This window comes from Zosterops lateralis (genome assembly GCF_965231275.1).
Source record: "Zosterops lateralis genome assembly, chromosome: 18".
Lineage (NCBI taxonomy): Eukaryota > Metazoa > Chordata > Aves > Passeriformes > Zosteropidae > Zosterops > Zosterops lateralis.
In genome coordinates this window covers 6,521,685-6,545,583 of record NC_139778.1, presented here as the reverse complement: position 1 = coordinate 6,545,583, position 23,899 = coordinate 6,521,685, and the positions used below count along the sequence as shown (strand labels likewise).

At 39.7% G+C, this 23,899-nt stretch overlaps 1 protein-coding gene across 1 annotated transcript in view; it reads left to right on the top strand.

Annotated features, from left to right (window-relative positions):
- Positions 1 to 23,899, top strand: part of CA10 (carbonic anhydrase 10) — a 474,049-nt gene that overhangs the window by 149,374 nt on the left and 300,776 nt on the right. The window lies entirely within an intron of this gene.

Here is a 23,899-nt window from a genome sequence, read left to right as displayed (position 1 = left end):
GGACCGCACTCCAAGGCACGGTTTTCCCAAATCCACACGGAGCAGATCGCAGCTCGGGGTTTTATAGGGGTTTTCATGTCCCAAGGCGAAACAGGTGCCCAGGATAGTCCAGCAAATAGTCCAAATAATTTTCGGATGGGCTTCCTGGATTTGTCGAACTTTGCAGATAGTATTCTGGGAAGGTCCTTTTCACATGCGGATGGAGCCCGCCGGCCCGTGGTTATTTCAATGTGTATTCCTTGGCGAAGAATTCTCTTTTCATTCGGAGAGGAATTTCTCTGTCTGGGTGCGATGCTGATTCTTATCTGGGTTGGCTAGTGTCTTTGTTCCTCCTGATGGCTCCTGTCCCGTTCTTTTGTCCCAGGACTGGGGACAGTGGAAACCTGGCTGGGGAAAAGTTTCCACGGACTATACCCTTTTCACATTTTATATTAACACCAATCTAACATATATTGCTATATTCTTTTATCATGAATTTTTACCCAATGCCACATTTATCACAATCATAATTCTATTGCTGGTATTTTATCTGGGTTGGTTAATGTTGGTGCCTTGCTTTGGATTTTAACTTTGTGCTGAGGATAAAATATGAACTGGGAAACAACATTTAAACATTAAATAACCCTCCCATGGAGATGTTGCTGTGGCTGGGCAGTTTTCAGAAGCCATCTTTGTGATGTTTGGGCGAGGTGCTGGGGTTTGTAATACAGAGGTGTACTCAGGTCCAATCTCCTGTTACTTCATCCACTTTCCTCTTGAGTTTGGGGAAGCTTTTCCAGTAGGCAGCAGGCAGCAGTGCAGAGACCTGGCATGCAGTTTGCACATCTCCTGAAAACATTCCCCAAGTGCTGTTTTTATTATCCTTAGGTGTTTTGCCATTTGTAACAAGGAGGTGGAAAATTACGACTTGCCTGGTTGAGAGACCACCCTGGAAAGTGCCTTCAAAATGCCTGTGATCCTGGGCAATTTAATGATGTTTGCAGCAAAATATTTGTTCTTCAGAAATGCCTTCATAGGTAGCAGGGAAAACCCTTTGGCTGTTTAGCTGAGGAGCTTCTGGAGCACCAGGAACTCCATCAGCACTGGGGAAATCGTCCTCATCTTCCCTTTTGTTTGCACTGACATTTTTATAGAGGCTCTTCTCTTAGCACATCATTGATTGGTCTTGAAATAGCATAATCAACTCAGTGGGAATTGCCAGTCATAGATTACAGCCAAATTCTGCTTTCAGTTATGGCTGGCTGAGTCCACATAATTTTGCTGCAGTTACTGTGTATTTACCTCAGGGTATCAGGAATCAGAATCCATGAATCTGCATTTCCAAGGCACCATGATATTTAGAAACACTGGATAGTAATTAATTACTGGGTAGTAATTGAACTTCCTTGTTTAACCGTAGGTTGTTTTCCTCCTGAACAGACCTATCCATTATTATTAATTAACACTACTTAGTAATCAGGGTCTTACTTTCCTTCTGATTTCCTGGAATACTTTTTCATTGAGTGCTTTCAAAGCATAATTTTGTTCCCTTATATTTGACTTTAAATGCATCCTATAGATCATAACTATTTTTTCTTCAGTCTTTTTATTGCTTTCTTCTCATGGCTATTTAATTCAGTTGTGCTGAGCTTGGTTGGCTTTTGGGAAAAGAGAGATCAATGCTTGGAGTTGAATGCTTTTCCCTCACTTTACCAATTACAATTATAATTATGAAAGTTGTGCTTTAAATGCAAGGGGTTATTCACATCCTTCCTCAGATTTTTATTTTAAAGTTGAGCCCTCTTTTATGGGGAAGTTTTCCTAGTAATATCTGGAGTAAAAATAGGAATTCTGTTATTTTTGATCACTGCCTCAGTGTACAGGCCTGATTTCCAGTGTTATGATAACACGGCTTCCCGGCTCCTGTAATTGCTCCAAGTCCTGCAGTTTGGTTTAAGAAGTGGATTTTCACAAAAGGAAGCCTTCTCTGTATTAGAAAAAAGTGCTTGTTCCCAATGGATATGTAAGAAAAATATGGAAATATGACACAGAAACAGTAAAAGTCAGTAAAAAAAGAAATCCACCATATATTTCTTGAGCCACTCATTATTTCAGTGTGTTTCTTGGGAGTCTGGAATAATTTGGAGTGGCCAGAAAACGAAAATAACCAATTATAGCTGCTACTGCGGTATCTTGTTTTCCTTATTTTAATGTGTTATGTGAGTCCTTTGAATGGCTGATATTTATTATAAATCATATATTAATAGATAATAACAGATATTTTGGATGCCCTTGGCTTTTTTTAGTCAGATTTTCAAAGCAGTAGTAGTAGGTGGCTTGGAAACTTTTGACACTGTTTTACTCCACAACAACACAAGGCTCCAACTTCAGAAGGCTGAAAATGACTCCCTTATTTTTGGGATGTGTCTCCCTTTTATACTATTCTACACAGACCAGTCTGATTGGTGACACAAAGACAAACCTCTTCACTCACATTGGTCAGACCAGAGGGACATCAAGAAGAAATCCCTCCTAGGAAAAGGAATTAATATACAGTTACAAAAACATTTCTTCTGTTTACAGAAAATTCCCTGGGAAAAGAATTTCAGCAAACCAAAACACCTCAGGCACGAAAACAGGGCTACAAACTGTCACTCTTTTTGAAACCCCAGCAGCTTCTGCTGTTCTCAGGTTGAGTTCCTGGGTTCAAACCACTGCAGCAAACACAGCCCTCACTGGGTGTCTCCAGACTGATCAGAGCACATGTGGCATTCCTGTACTGAGGGTGACATAAACACGACCTGGAACCTACTTTGGGGCCATCAGAACAGAGCCAAAGAACATCCCACCATCTGAACTCTGACCCCTGGAACGTCTTGAGTGGGACATCTCCAATCTGCTCAGATTCCAGACTCATTGAAGAGTTCCAGGCTGCCAGTGGTGGCAATGAAAAGCAAAGTGTACATAAAACATGCCCATATCTGTCAGGTTGGTGACCAGGAGGGTATCTGGGTCTCAGATGGTTCAGAAGCAGATGGGAACCCAGGCAGTAGATAAATGCAAACCTCACCTTCAGTGAGCACTTGATAAAGAAAGGTCAGGAGTGAAGCAGGAGAAAAGAAGTCACAAGTGAAAGGGGGTGAGTGCCTGGTGACACCAGGGAGGAGAAAACTGTCTTTTCTCCACAGATAGACTGTTTCTATATAATAATTTAGCTATCAACATCAGTTTTTAAACTATTTTGATACTGACTGACATTTCCTTTAAATTGTAACTTGTGCAATTTAATGATAACCTTTAATTTTCTTCAGCCTGTGGAAATGGGAAGCAGCAAAAATAGTAAGAACTAAATTGCAGACATTAGAAATACTTCCTATCAGAAGAAGGTAAAGAAGTGCATTTAGGCACTGTTATGTGTGAGAAATTTAGATGGCTTTCAACAATTTCTTTCCTACCATAATAGCTTTTTGGCACTACTTTGTGCATGATTAATATCTTTATTATTGTATCATGGAAGATCTCTTCTATCCTAGACTGGAGGCTTAGTTTTTTAGAAACTTTAAGAATTTTAATGTCCCACTGACTCGTAGGAACTGAAATTTCTGAACTTTCTCTGGGACTGAGATCCTTGGCGCTCTAAAAGTGTATGTGAGGATTGCACTTCATCAGGATCATGAATCTTCTCTGGGTTTTCTCACCAGCAAGTCTAATTGAAAAACGGGGAAATCAGTGGCCCAGAGTGAGCTAACAGCACAACCTGAGCCTCTGTTCATTCATCTGAATTAAATTGTTGGGAAAGAGGGGACAGGAAGGACTTATGAATATGACTGCATGGCAAGAATACTGTAGATGTAAAACCTGAGTGAAATAGGAATGAAAGCCAGTTTCGAGATGTGTGCATGGCAGGCAGGAAGACGGTGATTAGCTGACAAAAGGACAAGATGTTGCCTTTCCCCCTTGGCAAAGACATCCGGGAACAAGGGCATAAGAAAGAAGTCTATAGAGCTTAGAAAGTAAAATGACATGGTAATGTAGTCGTTCTTATAGGCTGCATGCAAAGTTTGTAGGTCTTGTATCTCACACCGGTTGGTCAATGTGAATTAGAATATTCAACAGAAAAAAGGATATATTGTATTGTAACAAGAGGATGGCTCTCTTGTCCTGGCTCTCCTACCTTTTGCCCTTACCTCTCTCCTCTAGCCCTCTCACCCTTCTTCCCTTATCTCTCTTGGCCCATCTCCTCTCTCTCACCTCCCTTGCTCCTGCTTTCTCCCCACGTTTTACCCCTGCTCCTGCCCCGCTTTTACCCCTTAGCTCTCTTCTATCTCTCTCACCCCTTTCTCTGTTTAGGACTTTGCTCCAGCTGAGGCTGGTGGCTGGAAGCAGGCCCGCTTTACCCATGACCCTTGTAATAATAAAGCCATGTGTTTCTATAGCATCGCAGATGTGCAGAGTTCCTTGTCCCTGCCATCCACAGAAAAAATTGCAACAATCTGGCGCCCAACGTTGAAAAGGCTGATTCTGTTTTTTCTTCTGTGGTACTCCATTAACTTTGACCTGCAACCAAGCAGGAAAGGCACCTGCTTCCAGCCCCACACCCACATGCTCTCCTGTTCACTCACCCACACCCATCAGCATCATGCAAGCACATATTTATAGCCTGCTGGAGTGGTATTGCCTGTTTTCTTGTGCACACAAGCCTAATTAACAGCTATCATTCAATTTATTCTTGATTCAAACATAATTAACAATATGCTTAAGTAATGATTTTGCTTATGTCTATAAACTGCAGCCAAACTTGTCAAACTGTTGCTCCATTAATTTAATTCTTCCTCTTGATTTAGGGAAATTCAATTACTGTAATGCAGTTAGTCATATAGTAAATGTTTTCAAGTTCTCTTCTGTTGCTTAGATACTTCCTTGGTATTTTCTAGATTATTACAGTTTGTTGCCAAGGGAATGTATAAGCAAAAAAAATGATATCTTTATAAACTGTCAGGTGTACCTGACTATTCTTTACAAGTTCTGCACAGGCATTAAATTCATTTCAGAGGTAAATAATCCAAAAGCATTAGATTCATTTCAGTTGTAAATAATCTACCAAATGTCTTTTCTTCCACAGTATCATTTTTACAAGGGGGCAAGGAAGTGATAAAGTCATTGTGGTGACTGATGTCCTTGTGTGTCACTGCCAGCCCAGTGCAGGTTAGCAAGATCTTTCCCAGAGTCTGGGGACAGTAGGAAGGGAAATATTCCTCCAGAAACAAAAGAGGAGTCACCTTCCACATCTCTTCCCTGCTGGGAGCTGGGCCTCAACAGCTCAGCCTCCCTTTGGTATTTTGGAGCAAGCTGCATTTTGGAGCACATCTATGGTCCTTCTGAGCTTTTCTGTCCGGCCAGCTCTGCTCTTCAGATACCATACAGACAAGTTAATCCTTTGGGTCCAGATTTCAGACAGAGACGTGACCTTGCTTGGAAGAATGGAGCGGACTCACACTTGGTGTTACTTAGGAAGGTGTTTATTCAGTGTGAAAGCCCAGGTGGTCAAAGCGTGAGTGGAGTGTGAAAGTTCTTGCTTGCCCTTATGAACATGGGTGTTACAGATGGAAATGAAGGGGATGGGTTTAGGTACAGGGGCGCTGGACTTTGACATGTAGGGGGAAAAGAGGTGTGGATGATACCCGAGGCCTGGCAGAGCCACCTGGCTTAGTAGAGCCATCAAGTAGGAAGGAGTGTCCACAGAAAAGATACAAAGTTATACAATGGCCTAGCCAGGGCTATCACACACATACAATGGGGAAGGCCAGGGCTATTATGTTGAGTTGATGACGGTCATCAAAGGAAGCGGAGTGGATGAACATTTACAGAAACTAATAACAAAAATTGCAGAAATTCTAGAAAAACCCGAAATGCACACGGCAACATGCATCTTAGAAGCTTCTTCTCCTCACTGTGTGAGAAACAAACCAGTGTGTTCTTAAAACCTTTCTGCTCTGCCCCCACCATGGCTATTACACACGTTCCCACTTGGCTGGTTTCAGCATATGTTTATTCAAGATTTTAACCATATAAACCTTGGCAAAAACTGGAATTGCAACTACTGAAATCATTAGTGAATTCTTCCCCCAGACTAGCTGGGGGGAGTTCTTCCACACACTGAGCATGTCCCCTTAGGTGAATAATATGCTTGAGGACACTCTGGCTTGTGTTGTGGTTCCTGACACCGTGTGAGTGTTTAGGAACAGAGGCAGCCTCGGCTACATGGGGTGACTAATACCATTCATTTGCTAGTAAAACCCTGATTCTTTGACTCTCCATTTTAGCTGTATTCATCTATTCAGATGCCTGGAACACGGCAAGACAGAGATGCTGTTATGTTGACTCCCAGGAGTTGAAAAGATATCCCAGCAGCACTGTCTCTATTGATGTAGGAAGAGCTGCCTTGTGCATATTGCTGGCACTTCAAAACACACCCTGAATCAGGGAACGAGTAGGGAAGGACCATGGGGGAATCCAAGCACAAATGTTCTGCCTTGGAGAGCAGCATGTGTGAGCTGTCAGCTTTTGAAAGGTTTGTGGTCATTTGGGGGGGGAATCTTCAGCCGTCTACACAGCTCAGGTAAGGCTTGTTTTATTCGGGAGAGCTGAGGACTGAGGTCTGCATTTTCTGAGTGATTAGGCCTCTTAAAACCTCCCTTGATGGATGAAATAAATGATATGTGACAGTGCTGTCTTCATTTGAGTGAAAAAGACCTGGTTTGAAACTCCCCCAGCTCCCACCGATGCTTGCAAAGCTCCGAATCCAAGGGTCCTGTCTACACTGCAGTTTGTGTCAGTTATGTAGCAATAAATGAGCTTTGTTCCATAGATAAAGTCCCTCTTAAACAATGTCTTGTGTTTCGTTTCCCTATCAAAGTAAATCCTTGTAAACTCTTACACAGTTTCCAGATAAAGAAAGAAGGCAATTAAAGTAAATTGATCTAGAAGTAACCAGGTCTATCACATACAGACACAATCACATTTGGATGTTATATATGAGGAATAGGAAAATGGTGGGGGCACACAAGGAACAAAACTGAAAGGGAAAAGTGTTCCAAGAGCTCTGAATTTGGCTGGGTACAGAAGGCAGAGTGTCAGGTGAAGGAAAATCAGACTTTAATGTTGTTTTCCAAGTGCTCTGATGAAATGATACCTGCCTGAGCTGTTTCCCATGAATCCCCTACCTGGCACACCCTCCCTGCTCGTGGCAGATTGCTCTGGAGGTGACACTGCCTTATCTCTGCAGTGCTGCTCACACATCTGCTGGTGGGAAATTACCCATCCTAAACCATGAACAAAAGCTGTGCTGCATCTTAACTTGCTTATAAACACGTGGTTCTTCCTGAAACTCTAAATACAAAGTTCTGGTATTTGAGCATAAGTGCTCAAGCCTGTCATCCTCCTCAATATATTCAGAACTGGCCAGTCAGGGGATTTCTTTGGGCATTTTGGGATGTCCTGCACAGAGCATGTGGTGAACCATGTGGCTGATTCTACAGCTGTCCCCAAAAGGTGGCACAGAAAGGGGCACCACTGGGAGCTCTGTGTGGGCTCTTGTTCCTGGCATGATGTGGTGGCATTTCAGCCTCACTGCAGAGACCTGCCATCAAAACTAACAACCTAAAATTTCCTGAATTTTATCCTGAATCCTGAAAATTTCACAAGAAAATGGGGTAGGGTGGTGTCTCTTTCCTCAGTAGAAAGAGCCTAATTCTGGCTAATCTTTGAGTCCAAAACCTGTGTAGTTTAATTTTTTTACAGGAAACCTGCATGTTAATTAGGTCATTGTAAATGCACAAAACTCTGTATTTTATTTGCCAACAATCCCCAAATATCCTGTACTGCCAGGAGATGTTTCATTTAAAAAAAAAAAAAAATTGAATCATAAAGAACAAAAAAATATTTTAAAATATTTAGACATCATGAAATATTTTATTTCAAATCAAACTATAGGTATGTGGACTAAATTTCCATGTGGTCTCCATTGTTTTTAAGGGAAATTCATTTGCCTAAATTCATAGCTCCTGTATCCCGGTGCTAACAAGGGCAACTTGACTTGTAAAGGTAAGTACACTTTTCATTTTCTAGCCATGTTGTTTAGGGCAAGTTGAAAAGTGACTCTAAATCTTATTTAATACCTCATAAGCCTGATTTGTATGCGCTCTGCTGTAAATGGTCATTGACTGAGTATTCAAAGCAGGAAAGCAAGTGATCTACACATAAAGAAGGACCACTTATTTTCACAAGGGGCATTTCCCTGTGCATTCTGAATGCTTCATCTGGTACAAATCCTCAGCTGTAAACTCCAGGTTTGATTCTCCTCTCACAACAGTGTAAATCAGGAGTAGTAGCCCTGCTGAAGCCAGTAAATTTATACTGCAGTAAATCCACCATTTTACTGCAAAGAGAGAAAATCAGTCAATTCCCCATTGGCATCAATAAAATAGCACCAGGCTCCATACAAATAAATGGAAAGAGGCTTCCTTGAGTCCATTCCACTTGACAAAAGTTATTGGATAAATACACTTTAATGAGGTCTATTTATGCTGTGTTACATTTCACCTGATGTTCATGTGATAATTCTTAGAAACTGGTTTACTGTATGAAATGTAACATACTTTGATGCAGTCATCCATACGTGTATGTGAGAACAGGAGGTTGGATGTACCAACCTCCATTGTATGGAGAAAATTTACAATTCAGGGCTCTCAAATGGCATCTTTACATAATTGTTAGAATACTTAGAGAAGCTGAATAGCTGTAGTGGGCAAAAAGAGAAAGAGACTCATACAGCTAATGATAAATACTTGCACACACATGACACACACTAATGTTAGAAGAGAGGAAAAGCTCCTAGCTGTATTTCTCATAATAATAATAAAAAAAGAATTTAAATATGGGACAGATTTGAAACCTGTTTTTACAGGTATTGTTAAAGATTCCCTGAAGTTATACTTTCCACTATTTTTTTTAGCAATAAGCGAAAATTTTTCTCTTTAGAAGTCTGTGGATTCTGTGAAGTGACAGGTTTTGCTGTAAATAGGATTTTGCTTTAGAACAATAAAGAGGCAATTCCCTAGTTATCAATGCACCATATTGCATGGATTGCAGACACCTCAGTCACTGGGGCTCTTGGCAAAAACAACATCCTTTGACAGCAGTTTTAAAGCAGCCCCCTTGCATGTCAGAGACAGGGTAGACCCAGAGCTGCACAAGCTTCAGTAAAATTTAAAACAACTTTCTAGATTTAGCTCTCCAGCTAAACAGATTTAAACAATTATCTGCCAGTGGGATCAGGTTGTTTATGGCTCCAGGGCTGTCCCTGCCAGCAGCAGCTCCAGGTTTCCTGCCTGGGAACTTCAGGCAGCGTGGACAGGCTCACTGTTGATCTCTTTTTGTTTCTCTGGAATGTGTTTAAGTGGAAGCAGAGCTGGTTTGGTACCAACACCTCATGAGAACACAAAGGTTTCAGATGTCCTGCACATCTTGGTGACAGGGAGCCAAGCACAAGGAAGAGGGGACAGAGGCCTTTGGGATCTAAGGGATGTGTCAGTGTGGATGCAAAAAAGTGTCCTCCTTTATCCCCCAAAACATTGTACCACAAGAGTTAAAATAGAAGAAATTTTCAAGTCTGCAATATGGAATGTGGGAACCTGCTGAAAATGGAAACTTAACCAACCCCTGAGATGTTGCCAGGAAAGGAGACACTCCACCTGTGAATTTATCCTGGAAAAGGGAATGCAGTAAATTCCACAGGGCTGAGAATGATAGCTCTGTGTAATTACTCATGTGATAACATTTTGTACAAAGAAGTCAACACTTTGATTTTTGTCTCAATTCATGTTGAATCATGTTGCATCTCATAGTAATAACAGTAGTTTTCAGATACCATTAACATTTTTTGAAGCAACTGTTTAATATTCAGGGCTTCTTTTTTGTCTGATTTATCAGTATCATGAGTTTAGAGGGGCTTCAGGGGCAATGTATGTTTGTGCTGGAATACACACAATCAGAAAAAATCTTTTTGCTTGACAAGCCCGCTCCTCCCTGCTCACTTCTAGAGTTTTCATTTGAAACCAAACTGTCTAATCTTTCCCTAAAAATTGTTTACTGCTCTTTTATTGTCACTTGCTTTCATAAATGCTGCCAGTGCATATGATGCCCTCTCTACTTCAGAATCTGCATATAGCTGTGTATTCACAAACATGATAAAATTCATTTGATTTCCACTGAAACAAGTTGGAGAGCCCTGTTATAGAATATCTCTTACAGTCACGTTAATTCCGTATTGTGGAAATTTAGCTGGGAATTCTAAACAAAGTAATAATCATTCTGTCCAACTGGGGTAAAGGTTGAATCTTAAGAGTATAATCAGGTTCCAGAAAATGGAAATATGCCGTGTCATATGTAAGAAACTGTCTGCATAGTAAAGCTGTAGATAAAAATTGATTAATATTACTATAATTAATATCAATCTGAATTAATTCTTCCCTGATGCATACTTTTAACCTATAAATGGAGTATACACATTTTAAAACTTTCAGTGAGCCCACTGCAAAGCTTGAATTGAAATTCCTAGGATGTAACTTTTCTTGTCAGTGTCTAAATTGATTTTGTTGTCATTTAGTGTGTCTATACCATCATCTAGTATCACGCAAAACCAGTCCATAGCCATTCCCCTCACAAAACTGAGCCCAGGATTATTTTGCTTAACCTTGGAGTGTTGCCCTGATTTTTCAGCCTTCTGATTGTTTTCATATTTCTACTGGAGTTTATAATGCTTGTGACATAAACAAAGACTTACATTTTGTAAACATGCATTCCTTTCCAGGGGAAAAACAAAGTGATGAACTTCTGAATTGACCACTGAGGTCAGAGAGCTGGTCCTCTCATCTCCCAGTCCTTGATCAAATTCCTAATCCTATTTAAAACCCAAATCATAATAAACTTCCTCTTTCTCTGCTCACTTCACAACCTGACTGGTGAGTGTCATTCCTTTTGTGTCGTAATTGCGACATTGGAGAACAGAGGATGGATCAGAGAGGAGCTTGGAGCTCCCTGTTGTTTTGTTGGCTCCTTTCCCTGGCTGGAGCTGTGTCAGGGCTCTGCTGTTCCTCTGCAAGGGCTTGTACCAGCTCCCTGTTGTAGCCCCACAGTGCCACCACCAAAGAGCTGCTGTTCCTGGTAGTGTGAGCCTGGAGAGTTGAGCTTCCAGCCTGCAGCTCTCCCCCTGATCCCTGCAACAGATCTGCAATTGTGGAACTGGAAAATAAACCTCAAACCACCAGGCTGCAGCTCTTCTTAAAGCTTAATGATAATCTTTTGTAGTGTTTCTGATTTGAACTATCACTAACAACTGCATCAGTAGCAGAGACTCTGAAGATAGGCTGGTCACAGATCAGAAGGATATCAGGAAACATGAAGAAGCTCCTTAATTAATTTCTAATCCTTTTTCAGCCTTAATCTTCTTTTTATAGTAAGATCTGGCATTACACATTTTCTGCACACATGCTTTCTAGATGATGTAGATTAAGTCTTAGGTCTCTGAATTGCTGGAAGCAGCATATTGGTGGGTTAGCTCTTACTGCAGCCTCATGCTGGAATGCCCAGGATTAATCTCTGTGGGCTGATACATTCAACTAAAATATTCATTAAAAGTAAGTGAAGTCATCCAGGATTTTGATCTATGTTTTGTTCTGTGTTTAATGAGGGTTTGTTCAATCTCTTTGCCACAGCTGGGGCTGTTTTGTTTGTGCATTTATTCCAGAATTAGACTTACAAACAGCAGTGCTGGGACAGGGGGCAGGAGGGTGTCATGATCTGGTCCTGTGGTGAAGGTGCTGAGACCTTCCTCACTAGAAACATCTTTAAAAAAGACACCTAGACTCTCCAAAAAAGACACCCAGACTTTCTAAAAAAGACTCTCAGAGAGAGTTATTCAGCTCTTTGGGCACCCTTAGGTGAAAAGTGATCAGCCTTTGCTCTTTGTGAGGCTGCCTGAGCAGCAGAGCCACGTTGGCCACCCTGGGTGACGTGGGAGTAAAAGCAAGACGGGTCTTTCTAAACTCCAGAAGAATTTCTTTATTCCATGAAATTCACAGGGAAAGAGAGCCCCTGGATTAAGGGAAAAGGGATTAGATAGCATAGCCAGATGTGGGGTTTCATAACTTGGCCAATGGGGAGAGGAACTGGGAAAGAGACCAGTGAGGGGAAAGGATCCAAAACAGACCAGTCAGCTGGGGAAAAAAGAACCAGTGGGGTATAAATGATAAACACGTTTCTTTAGAGCTGAGGTTCCTACCACCTTTCCTCTGTGAGCCAGAATGTCATCTGGAAGTATTGGGCACTTTGGCCCAGTGTTCTCATTGAAAATGAGTGTCAGCAATGGAGGGATAATGGATTAGAGCTCCAGCAAAGGCTTCCCTTATAAATTCAGCCCACTGGCAAGTCTGTTTATGTCCTACTTTCAAGACTGTCATAGCAAGCAATTCTGGGCACTCTCTGTTTATTAAAAACAGAGCGGTAAATTCAATACAGCAATATCTTGTTGGAGAAAATTCAATTCATCAATAGCTCTGTCGTTTTCAAGATAAACAAAGGACTTGTTTATTAGGCATCATCTGGGTTTTAGTAATAGTGGGTATAAAAATAATAAGACATAAGCCATATTAGACTTACAAATCTTTAAATTACATCAGGGAGTGGACATTTTTTCTCTAAGTGAAGCGCTGGGAGCATTTCCTGTCTTTACTTTAGCCTATATTAGTCACCAATTACATGCCAAAACCTGATACTGCTCACAGATGCCAGTGGCTCAGGGGCAGCAGAATCTGTGCATTTAAAACCATTAAAAATACCAAGTGTGCTGAAATTTTCATTGGAATATTAGGGTTATAAGCAATATTTATTCTGATCTGGAAGAGTTCATTTCTGAAAGCTCCAGTTCAGCCTAAGCACTGTCCAATTAGTATGAACAAAAGCACATTTAAAGTATTTTCCTCTTCTGCAGGCAAGAACAGCAAACCTGAGTGTGAGAAGGAACTCTTAAAACTCACCTTTGTTAGGGATGAAGAGAGGAAAGCTGTCCTTACACAGTAAGATGTTCAGCACCTCTCAATCCCTCAGCTTTAATAAATCCCAAATAGGACTGTGAGCACAGAAGTGCAAACACCAGAGCTGGGGAAGGTCCCTCTATACAGGCATTGGAGAGCATTCAGCCCCAGCTGGACACAAAAGAGGAAAAACGGTATAAAAAACAAGGAAAAGCAAAAGCTGATAAATAGGATTGTGGATCCACAGCTGAATATGGACTATTGCATCTTCCTGGGAAGATAGTAAGAGATGAACTTGTCAACAAGTTTCAACAGATGAAATACTCCTGAAACTCTTAGAATACAGGTGATATAACACTTCTTAAAAATTAACTTTTCTGTGTGGAAAGCTGAGATTCTCTCTAGTCTAAATTGTATCCCTCTTGGAAAAGCATTTTCATATGCTGATTCCTTGCTAACTTTATCCCATAACTCCTTCCTCTTTTCCTTGGGGATATTTTTGCAAGAGGAAAGGGGATAAATCTGAATTTTGTAAGCAAAGCGACCAAGAAAACAGAGCGGAATTGGTGGCAAATTGGCACAGTAGAAAAACTGATTTTCCATATACCTTTTTCAGAATAGTTTCTCATCATCTCTTTAGGGTTTGAACTCATGGAAAAGTGTCTTTCACTCTACATGGAATAAAGCATGTGTGGGAGTGATGTCAGAGGACAAAGGTATCCAGACCCTTGGTTTTGGTTACTTGCAAAAATACTGATTTGTACAACTGCAGCGTAGATGGAGCTTTACGGGAGATGAGTGTGTGGAACAAAGGACTGGCTCTTCCCCTGTAGTCATGGAATCCATAAACACAGCAGGGAATGGGGAAAAAACAACCAACTAAACAACAACAACAACAACAACAACAACAACAACAACCCTAAACCAACCAAACATAAAAAGAAAATAATAAGCACAAAATCTCTTGAGCAAATTAAGCAGAGGAGTGCTCCGGAGTTAATCTGGAGCTCAAGTTTGTGCTGTAACTTCTATCCACCTTGCATTGTGCTTTGTCAGGGGAAAAAATGAAGAGTTTTGGCAGAGAGGGAAGTGTCAGGAAAAGCAAAAATAGGTTCAAGATGGGGGTTGGCTGGTTGTTTTTCCTTTAATTTTACCTCTTCTGCAGTTCCACTGTTTTCTCAACATAAAAAGTACACAGATGCTTTTGAGGCAGACAAAATGAGAACAGTAAAACAATCCTCCATTAAACTAGAACAGTAATATTTGGAGGTGGAAAGGCTAATTTATTCACTTTCTTTAAAAAAATAGAAAAAGCAGGCTAGGACAAAACAGCTTTTCTTGTTAAAAAAAAAAATCCCAGTGAAATATGCTACTAGGCAGAATAACTCATGATTTTTGCAGGCCACAAAGGATTTGCCTTGACACACAATGCATTTTATTGAGGTCAAATTTCAAGTTATCTAAATACTAGTTTACCTCTAGAGATACAGGGCTGGAGAAATTATATTGCAATAATTATGGGTTTTTTTTCCTTGGCACCGATTTGAGAAGCAGTGAATATTGTGAATAACACTGCTATTAAAAAAAATTCTATAAAAGCTGATAAAACTTGTCCTTATCATGGCTAAAAAGCTGAGTTTCTAAACTCTATATTTCCACTGACTTATAATTTCAGTAAAGCATCACCATGGCTTTTCTGGCTACACCACAGCTCAGACACTGCAGATTTTTTTAGGATCAGTTCATGAAATGTCATGGCTGAAGTGGGCACAGGATCACAAAAAAACCAGCAGCAGTCCCTTCATTTTATTAGAGAATTTATCAAAAGTTAATAGGCCTAAAAATTCAAACATCCTGGCAGCAAGGGAACTGGAGACATAAATAACTACAACAAGTGGTGTTTTCTAACTCTTGTAAAACAATTGAATCACTAACCTTGATAGTGGTGTGTTTTGGCTGTGGTGTAAAACAGATGCGCTTGGAGGGCACATCCTTTACCCTGGGCAGAGAGCTCTGTGATTCTCAGGCACTTGGATTTGCTGCTCTGCATGTACAATAACACAAAAGGTTTTTTATTAATCTCAGCCTGTGTGAGACTATGGGTTTGACCCATACTGAGGGCCAGCCGGGCAGAAACATGGCTATAATAATTGGTGAGATGGCATGATGGAGTGTGCCTCGAAAAATCAAAAAGGTTTTAATAAAGAAGGAAAATTATACAAAAACCAAAACCAAAGACAAGCATAGCACTGAGACAAGTCTCTCGCTTGCCACAACACCTCAAAAAGCATGGAGTTCCTCTGTTCTTTCTCTTTAGTACTCAACAGCCCAAGTGGGCTTTTTGGCCCTTGGCCCAATGAGATGAACAACAGATTTTGAGTTACATTCCCAGAGTCCAATCCATACTTCTATGCTGGCTCTCAGCCAATTACAATGAGAAACCCACAGAACTTTCCTAAACTTCCTAATATGTCCAAAGGTAAATTGAGACTTTTTCCCGATTTGGAAGCACCTGCTGGAGGAGTAGGGATTGCATCACCACACGAGAGGACATTTTTCTCTTCCTTTCTATTACACAAAGTTAGTAAAAAATAAAATACTTCCCTTCTGTAGATGTATATATAGAGATATATACATGTAAAGATATACAGATGCAGGTAAATAAAGCAGTGAGTTCAAGAATAACCTACACAATACTCCAGTATTAATTACTTCACCTGAATGATACTTCTCAAACTAATTTGGCACAGCCTTTTTTCTAATACTGTGCACAAATAGTAAAGTAGAAGGTGCACTAACAGTTTAAAAGAGAATTTAAATCAATCAACTGGCTATATCTGATGGTCTCAGCAGGGAAGGATGAGTTAGGAATGAAAGCACTGAAGGAAATGTAGAAGAAAAATTAAGATCATAGAAAGCTGGAACACATTTATTAATATGCAGTTGATCAAATGAGATTTAAGCAGGCCTGTGTTGCTGGATGGTAAACATAAGGAAATTAAAACACACTGATTTCAATATACATTCTATAAATTTCTGTCTGATCTGGATTCCTTTGGAAAACCTCTAGCTTTTCAAGTCAAGACCTCTGAAAGAAGAAGAGCTCTGAAATCAGGCAGCTCCAAAGGTCAGTGCATCTCAGTGTAACTCACTAAAAAGGAACTCAGGCCCTCTTTTTTTTTTTTTTAATATACTCAATTTTGCCTTTTGAACCCACATCAAAAAATGGAAAGAGCAATTTTTCATTGATCTGAATTTCTCACAAATTTGTTGGCTTCTCTGCCATTTACAACCTTTTAAATATTTATGTAAGCCTTCAGATTTTGAAAAGGCAGCTCTTTTGACAACCCTTTAGCAGAGACAAAAATTATCCTTAATGCAACTTTCAATGCAGATTCTTCAAACAAAACCAAACTAAAATCTCTTTATAGACTGCAAGTTAGGGTAAGGAGTTCTCTAAAACCCAGTTAGTCCCTTAATTACTTTTTGACTTAGCCTATTTCTAAACTAAGGTTAATAAGCTAAGAGGAGCATGCAATTTTTTCCCTCCTTCATGTAATCCTTGTGACTGTCACAGCACAGGATGAGAGTTGTCATCAGTGGTAAAAAAGTGGCTGTGGACACATAGGATTGTGAACAGCTGAGTTCTGCAGCCAGTGAAAGTTTGGCTTAGAATGGACCAAAATATCTTTTTTTACTCACAATGGGATATTTTAGCTTCAGGAGAGCATGGGATCACTACAAAGCTGGTGTCAGCACACCCAGCAATTATTAATGCAAGACACCATAAATTTGGCTGCATCTGCTTTAGGCTCCATAGTTACTAATAAGCAGAAATCATTGCATTAATGGAGTAGTGGAAACACAATGAAGCACTTTATTATCCCTAAAAGGCAGCGTGTAGCACGTGGGCTCTGTGGGGTGTTACCAGTGTCCTTGGAGCAATTTCAGTCCTTCTCATCCTATGGCACATAATTATCTCATGACTAACCATGACCCTGCAGGTCTCCCATTAAAATTAGATTTTGTTACAGAATAGTGTATACATTATTGAAGCGCACTATTTTGATCACTGAGATTTGACATATTGTGCTCATTAGCCAGTAAGGCTGAATATTTAATTTATGAGGTTAACGCCACTTTTTTTTTACAGCCCAGTCACATGGTGTTGTGGTTTGAAAGCAAAATGAATGAGAGGCTCCAAGTCAGAGATATAATTTAATAAGAAGAAAGGTAAAAAGGTAAAAGTAAAATAAAATAAATACAATAACACAAAGGATCACTGACAGAGTCAAAATACAACCTGAGCAGGATGGTGGAAGCAGTCCAGGTGAGGTGCTCTTCCTGAAGCAGTGACCCTGTAGAAAGGTCTGGGAGCTCTGGTCCTCTGGGAATCCAGTGGATAAGTGCTACTTGCACTGTCCCAAATCCCAGCTTATATCCAGGTGAGAATGCTTGGCTCCTCCCCCTGGGCAGAGCATCTCACAATAGCATGAGAAGTGTGAAATGGGTCCTTGATGGCCCATTAACAGAGATAACCCCTGGGGGGAGTTACCTGTGACTCATGGGCCATTAGCAGAAGACATCTCAAAAGTCATTAGCAGAAAACACCCCAAAGGCGTTAATGGACCATTAGCAGAAAAAGGCAGGGGGCTTGGGAAAACACTAGCCCACCTGGTTTCAACAGTTCATGAAGATGGTGATAGAATAAATACTTTGTGTACATCCTACACTGCAACCCAGGACACATGGGAAGTAAACAGGCAAAACTGCAGAGGAGTGAATGGGAAAAATTACCACTGAAAATGGTGCTTTAAAAGCAGAAAAAAGTGTGTCATGGCAAATGCTGGTAGATGACACATTACATTAGGCAGGTAAATGGGTTAATTTGGCTCATTAACATCATTTCCTTTTTAAAACTTTTCAGCTGAGAAGATGAAAAGATTATGTTAATCTTTACACTTCCCTCTTACATTTTACTTTTTTTTTACACGGGCCTTTTTTAATCAAATATTGATGATGATGCGTGTTGTTCTTCAAAGCCCAGCAATTAGACTGCAGCTCCCTCCCAGTAAGAGGTGTTTTCTTATCTCTATTTCTCTTATCTCCACTTTTTTCCTTTTTTTTTTTTTTTTTCATAAACACAACATAACAGCATTGAATTCTTGCCAGAAAAGCCATTCTAGATGTTCTATCTAGATGACCAAGAAACCTGCAGAGCCTGAATCCCCCAAACCTTTGAGCTGGGGAGCAAATCCCACAGTTCTGTCCCACAGCTGAGTCCACCACCCTTGAATTAAAGCCTCAGATTACAGCCCTGCCACAGAAACCAGATGAGTTTTGTTCCCGGCTCTGGCAGTCCCTGTGGGATACAGGTAAAGGCTGTAGAGGATGGGTGGACACTGCTCTCTGCTGGCAGCGAGGAAAGCATGCAGGAAACAGAGCATTTCCCTTGAAATTACTTTCAAAGATAAAGCCTTTGCAGGATTTCTTTACATAATGTTGCATACAGTGGTTAAGCATAAAGGCAGGGGAAAGGTTTTAGATAACGTAAGTCCTCAAATGGACAAATATTCATTGAAAGCACCTAAATAAAACTGCATCTTCTGTAGAAAATAATTGCTTAAATAAAAATTTGAAAGTTCTTTTTTTGTACCTGTATCTCCATACACACAAAAAATACCTCAGGACCAGGATAAAGATCTCAAAAGTTTGGAAAATCGATACAGCAGTTGGAAATTGGCAATTTCCTCTTTAAGAGAAGACTTCAAAACACAACACCTTTTAAAGAACTGCTGAATATCTTAGAACAACAACTCTATAAAAACATTTTTTTTTCCAGCTTGGGCCCCCTCTAGCAGCAGCCAGAGGAATCAACACCATAAAACTATTAAAACTTACTGGATGCCATAAGCACAATATTAAAAGAATGAATGTTCTCATGTAGCCACTGCTGTGAAATAAAGGAATATAATTTTGCTGCAGAGACCAAACCAGGCTGCTCTGGCAGGTTCCCTTTGAAATTCTGGTTTGGTGCAGTGCTTCCTCACTGCCCCAAAAGTCAGATTTCAGATCACAGACCTGAAGCCTGTGTAAACTCTGCTTTCAAATCCTGGAGCAGCATCTGCTTTGCTCAAGGGAGGTACTCACTACAGTCCAGTCAATTTAAATCTGGGAGGACAAAACTTTATATCACAGGATATGATGAAGAACAATCACCAAAATAACCCCATTAAATGAACTTGCTTGAGGGACTTCAGAAGAATGATTGAGTTTATCACTATATATAGAAACTCAAGTTCAGAGATGAAATTTTCCATAGGACAATTCTTCCTAACTGTCAGGAGGAAAATGAACCAACCTGGCAAAGATGTTGACATATCCCAGTGAGACAAAAAAACAATTGCACACTTATTTTTGCCTTTTTTCACCTTGAGATCCATCAATGGGGGATGCTATGACCAATTTTATATTAGTGTTAATGAACTAATGTTTTGTGGACCACCTGTCGCCTCCATGGAGCTGCTCAGGGAGAGGAGCTGAGCAGAAATCCAGTGGCATGTCACAGGTTCCATGGGATCTTCATGGCACTGCTGCCATTGCTGAGGGGCAGAAACCAAAGGTAATGGCTAAATGGTTCAGGTGCTGCTCACAGAGGAGGAAAGCCCACAATTCCCACCCTCCCAGAGCCTGTAGAACTGCTTTCCTATTCTACTGGAACACAGGACTCCAGCAGGAACGGATGGAAGAGCCAAGGCAGCAGATGATGAAAAACTCATTATTGCAGCACATAAAACCAAGGCACTATATCTCCTTCAAAACACAACTCAAACCTTGGTGATTTGTTTCCCTCCAAGGCAGTAGGCCTTCCTAGGACTGTATCTGTTTTCATCCTAAAGAAAGGAACATCTAATGTTGCAGATAAGATCCAAGGACACCAGAGCAGGCAGCCATACACAATTGATTTTCCTGCTCCCTTACATTCAGTGCTGGTCCAATGGCAGGTACTGATACAAGTTTAAAAACTTTCTTGGAACTAATCTTCAGCCCACTTTTAACTTAAATAAACCCAAAATGTACCATTTCACTATTTGTAAAGGCCCCAGGAAGCAGAGGGTCTGTGCCACCCCTTGAAGGTGACAGTGAACTGCAGACGTAGCAATTCGAATTCAATGGAATTGAAAGGCAGAGTATCCATCCCCTTTCCTCTTGCCTCCCCTGCTCATATTTTTAGCATGGCTTCACCTTGAAACAGGCTTCTTTTTCTTCATCTCGGGGTTTTGAAGGCTATTTTAACAGAGGCTGTAATGTAGAGATGTAGGCCACAAAGGAAGTTCTGGAAAGTATTTTGTTCAGGACTATTTGTGGAAGAAACAACGAAGGGAACAAGATACACAGTTGGGACAAAACCAACATGTTTCCACAGATGATGGGTTAAAGAACACCATTGAGGGGAAAACAGAATTTTTCTGGACTGGTTTTCATATGGCTTGTTTGGTTTAGGGATTTCGATGGGGTTTTTTTTAATTATTGTTGGGGTTTTCCCATTGGTTATAAAGTCTGTAGCATTTCAAGATAAACGTGCATCAAAGAGATTGTTTTTCTTGGGTGTGCATTTTTACTGACTTTGCTTATGTTCCACCTTCCAAAGAGCAGAATTGGGACTTTTTTTTTTTGTGGTCACAGGGCCAAGTTATATAGAACTACCACAGGATATCCAGATCTTACTGAGAAATGAAGTATGGAATACTTCATAAGCATCCTATACCTGTGTGGATGTCTTGCATCAAGATAAAGAGAGAGAAAAATGCTGCTGGAGAATTATGTGCACAAAGCTCTGTGAAGCAAGAATTAAAAGTAATGAGATTAAATAGAAAATAACTACATCAGGAATATGTTAATAAATTAATTAAAGCCTACCAAAGTTGAAGTGTTCCATAATTAAGACTGAAGCCCATGAGAGTACTCTCTTCTACTTGGGGATTTTGACACGGGTAATATTACCTGTTTGGAAATGTTTCTAAATCTGTGATGAAAATTAGGTCAAATGAGCTTGTGGCCTGATCATTAACTTGGATGATTTTGGATTTCCCTGTTTTCTCAGACCAGCTGTATGGATGATTTAATGTTTTCTTTACTGCAGTCTCATTTCTAGAACGTAAGATAAATGTGAATATTGATCTTTCTTAAAAAGAGGAGGTCAAGATTTAGTGCTTATTTCTTCCTCATGTTTGTTTGCTGAGTCTTCATTTTTGTGTAACTTTCAAGTCAAACACACAGAGAACAAAGCAGAGCAAGAAGCAGCACAGAGGCCACCACACTGAAGCACCTGAGATCTGTCTGAGAAATTAAGGAAATAGTTATGTAGATCTTAACAGGTCATTTATGTGAGCCTTTTTAACTGCCCTATAACATTTTATCCAGTCCACATTAAAAAAACAAACAAACAAACAAACAAACAAAAAAAAAAAAAAAAAAAAAAAAAAAAAAAAAAAAAAAAAAAACCAACTGTGCTTTCTGGAGTAGCAGAGACTTGACTGAGAAAAAGGCAATATCTTTCCCATAATGTGCCCACTCTCAATACTCTCTCAATTCATTTTGTACATTGCCTTTATAGGGTAATGTACAAAATGCAGAAAATACTTCCTTTTTAACTTCTACACCTGTAACCTTGTTTAAGGCCACATGCAAATTTGCTTTCCCCAAAACCAACTTAGTTTGATGTTTTGAAATTAGTCCCCATCACTTTAAAGGCTCAGTACTATAAACATGGAGAATCCTTCTCTTGTCAGTAGTGAACAAGTTCAGAACCTCATTTTCCTGCAGTAGCAGTTAAAACTGCACATAGGGAAAATAAGATACATTTGCTCTGCAAAAGGCATTTGTGGGTATTGAACTTGCTAACAGAGGATGAACACATTTCAGTGTTTCTGTGTCCTAACTGTAAATGGTTATACTTGAAATGTACACTCATAAAAGTGGTAATATTTTGGGGTTGTGTATAAATCAGACAATATCCTGAACTGCAAGAAAGAAATTCACATGGTGTTATGATGGTCCTTCCCATAATCAAGCACAGCCAACTGTAGAGCCTGGGCAAGTCACAGAGTCCTCTCACAAAAAAAAGTCCCTCAATATTTCAGCCTTTTCATTCAGCTGTTATCTCATGGAAAATACAAGACTCTACTTCATAAATGGGCATGTCCTGAAGGTGCAGTTTGGTGATGAACCTCAAGTGATCTCTGCAGCTCCTCTTTATTTCAGCACACACAACAATAAAACCAGTGCTTCCCTTAAACTTAAGAAGGCACATAAAGGGGCAAGGCCTTGTATTTTACTTACTGAAGATCTTGGACTTTGTCTTGCCTGGTGCCCAGCCTGTGCCCACGCAGGAGAATTTAACAGTCTCACATGTAGTGTTCACACCTCCCCTCAGGTCAGAAATGAGGCACCTCAGATGCTTCACTGCTTCCCTGATATTCCCCATCTACAGCTATGCAGGGAAATTCTGGTTCCAGAAAGTCAATACCATGTCGTTATGAGCACTGCATTTTTATGAAGGGGGAAATAAGAAAGACAAATGTTACTCCTGTTCATGAATTTGCCTCTTATCATTTCCCCTCTCTGCTGTGTGGAGAGTGATTTGATTCACATTAGGGGTTATTTGGGTCAGTTTTATTTCCAGAGACAAAATAATGGTAACCTCATTTGAGATTTATGACAATTTATGTAAGAAAATGCATTCTGAATATTTTGCATAGCTGCTGAATTTAACTGAGGGTTCAGTGAAGCATGAGCTTCCAAATGTGCATAAGAGGCTTTAACCATTTTCCCCTGTTTGTTCTTAAACTACATTTGTTACTTATGATTAGCAATTTCATGTCACTTTTATGCAGTGTACTGAAACTGAACTCAGTAAACTAACCTTCTTCCACCTATTAAACTGAACTTGATATTTAATTATTATGCTTGCCAAGTCAAGTAGAAAAAGTAAGGAGCATTTATAAATAAAATCATTGTGGTTTATTTGCAACAAACAGGAATAAATGTCTTTATGGCTTTTCATATGAAATTTATTACTGCTTTTTTTTTAGATTGGAATAAACACACAAAAAATAGAACATCTGTATGAAAGTGTAAAGAACTACAACAATCAAAATCTGCTTAATCTCCTCCATTTAATTCTAGTGCACAGTCTGTTCAGTGTAACTTTTTACAATGCAAGAAAACAGGTCGTTTCAACTCAGTAATTAGTATTAGAGATAAAATGACACTGCAGCAATGTTAATTACCATAGTACTGATGTAGTATAGGATATAACATATAATAGTCATATCTTTAATTTTAAATTGAAGTGCAACAAAGCATAGTGTTGCTACACTTCCACTTCTTAAATTAAATGAATGTTATTCAAGTGTGCATTTGTATCCATGCAGAATGTTTTTAAATAAATCATAATTCTACTTTAATTCAAACTGATATATTTGAATTTCTAATGGCATAAATTAAAGAACTTTTTGATTGAGAATTTTTTTCTGACAGTTGAAATCATGACAGAATTCCGTATGAAAAATTTCCACAATCATTTCCTTTTTCATTACAGCAGCTGTAAATCAGTTTGCAAATGAAACACAACATTCAGCCTTTTTAAAAATAAAAATGAATCTCAAGGAGCTATTTGATGTATAGTAGGAACTAGACATATATAATCAAATTGGAATTAATTCTGCACTTCTCTGGCTAAAAGATCTGACAGTTGTACATATAAAATATTTATAACAAAATAAAGAGACTTGCGTGGGAAGACAGTGAAAGTTTTTACCTGCAGC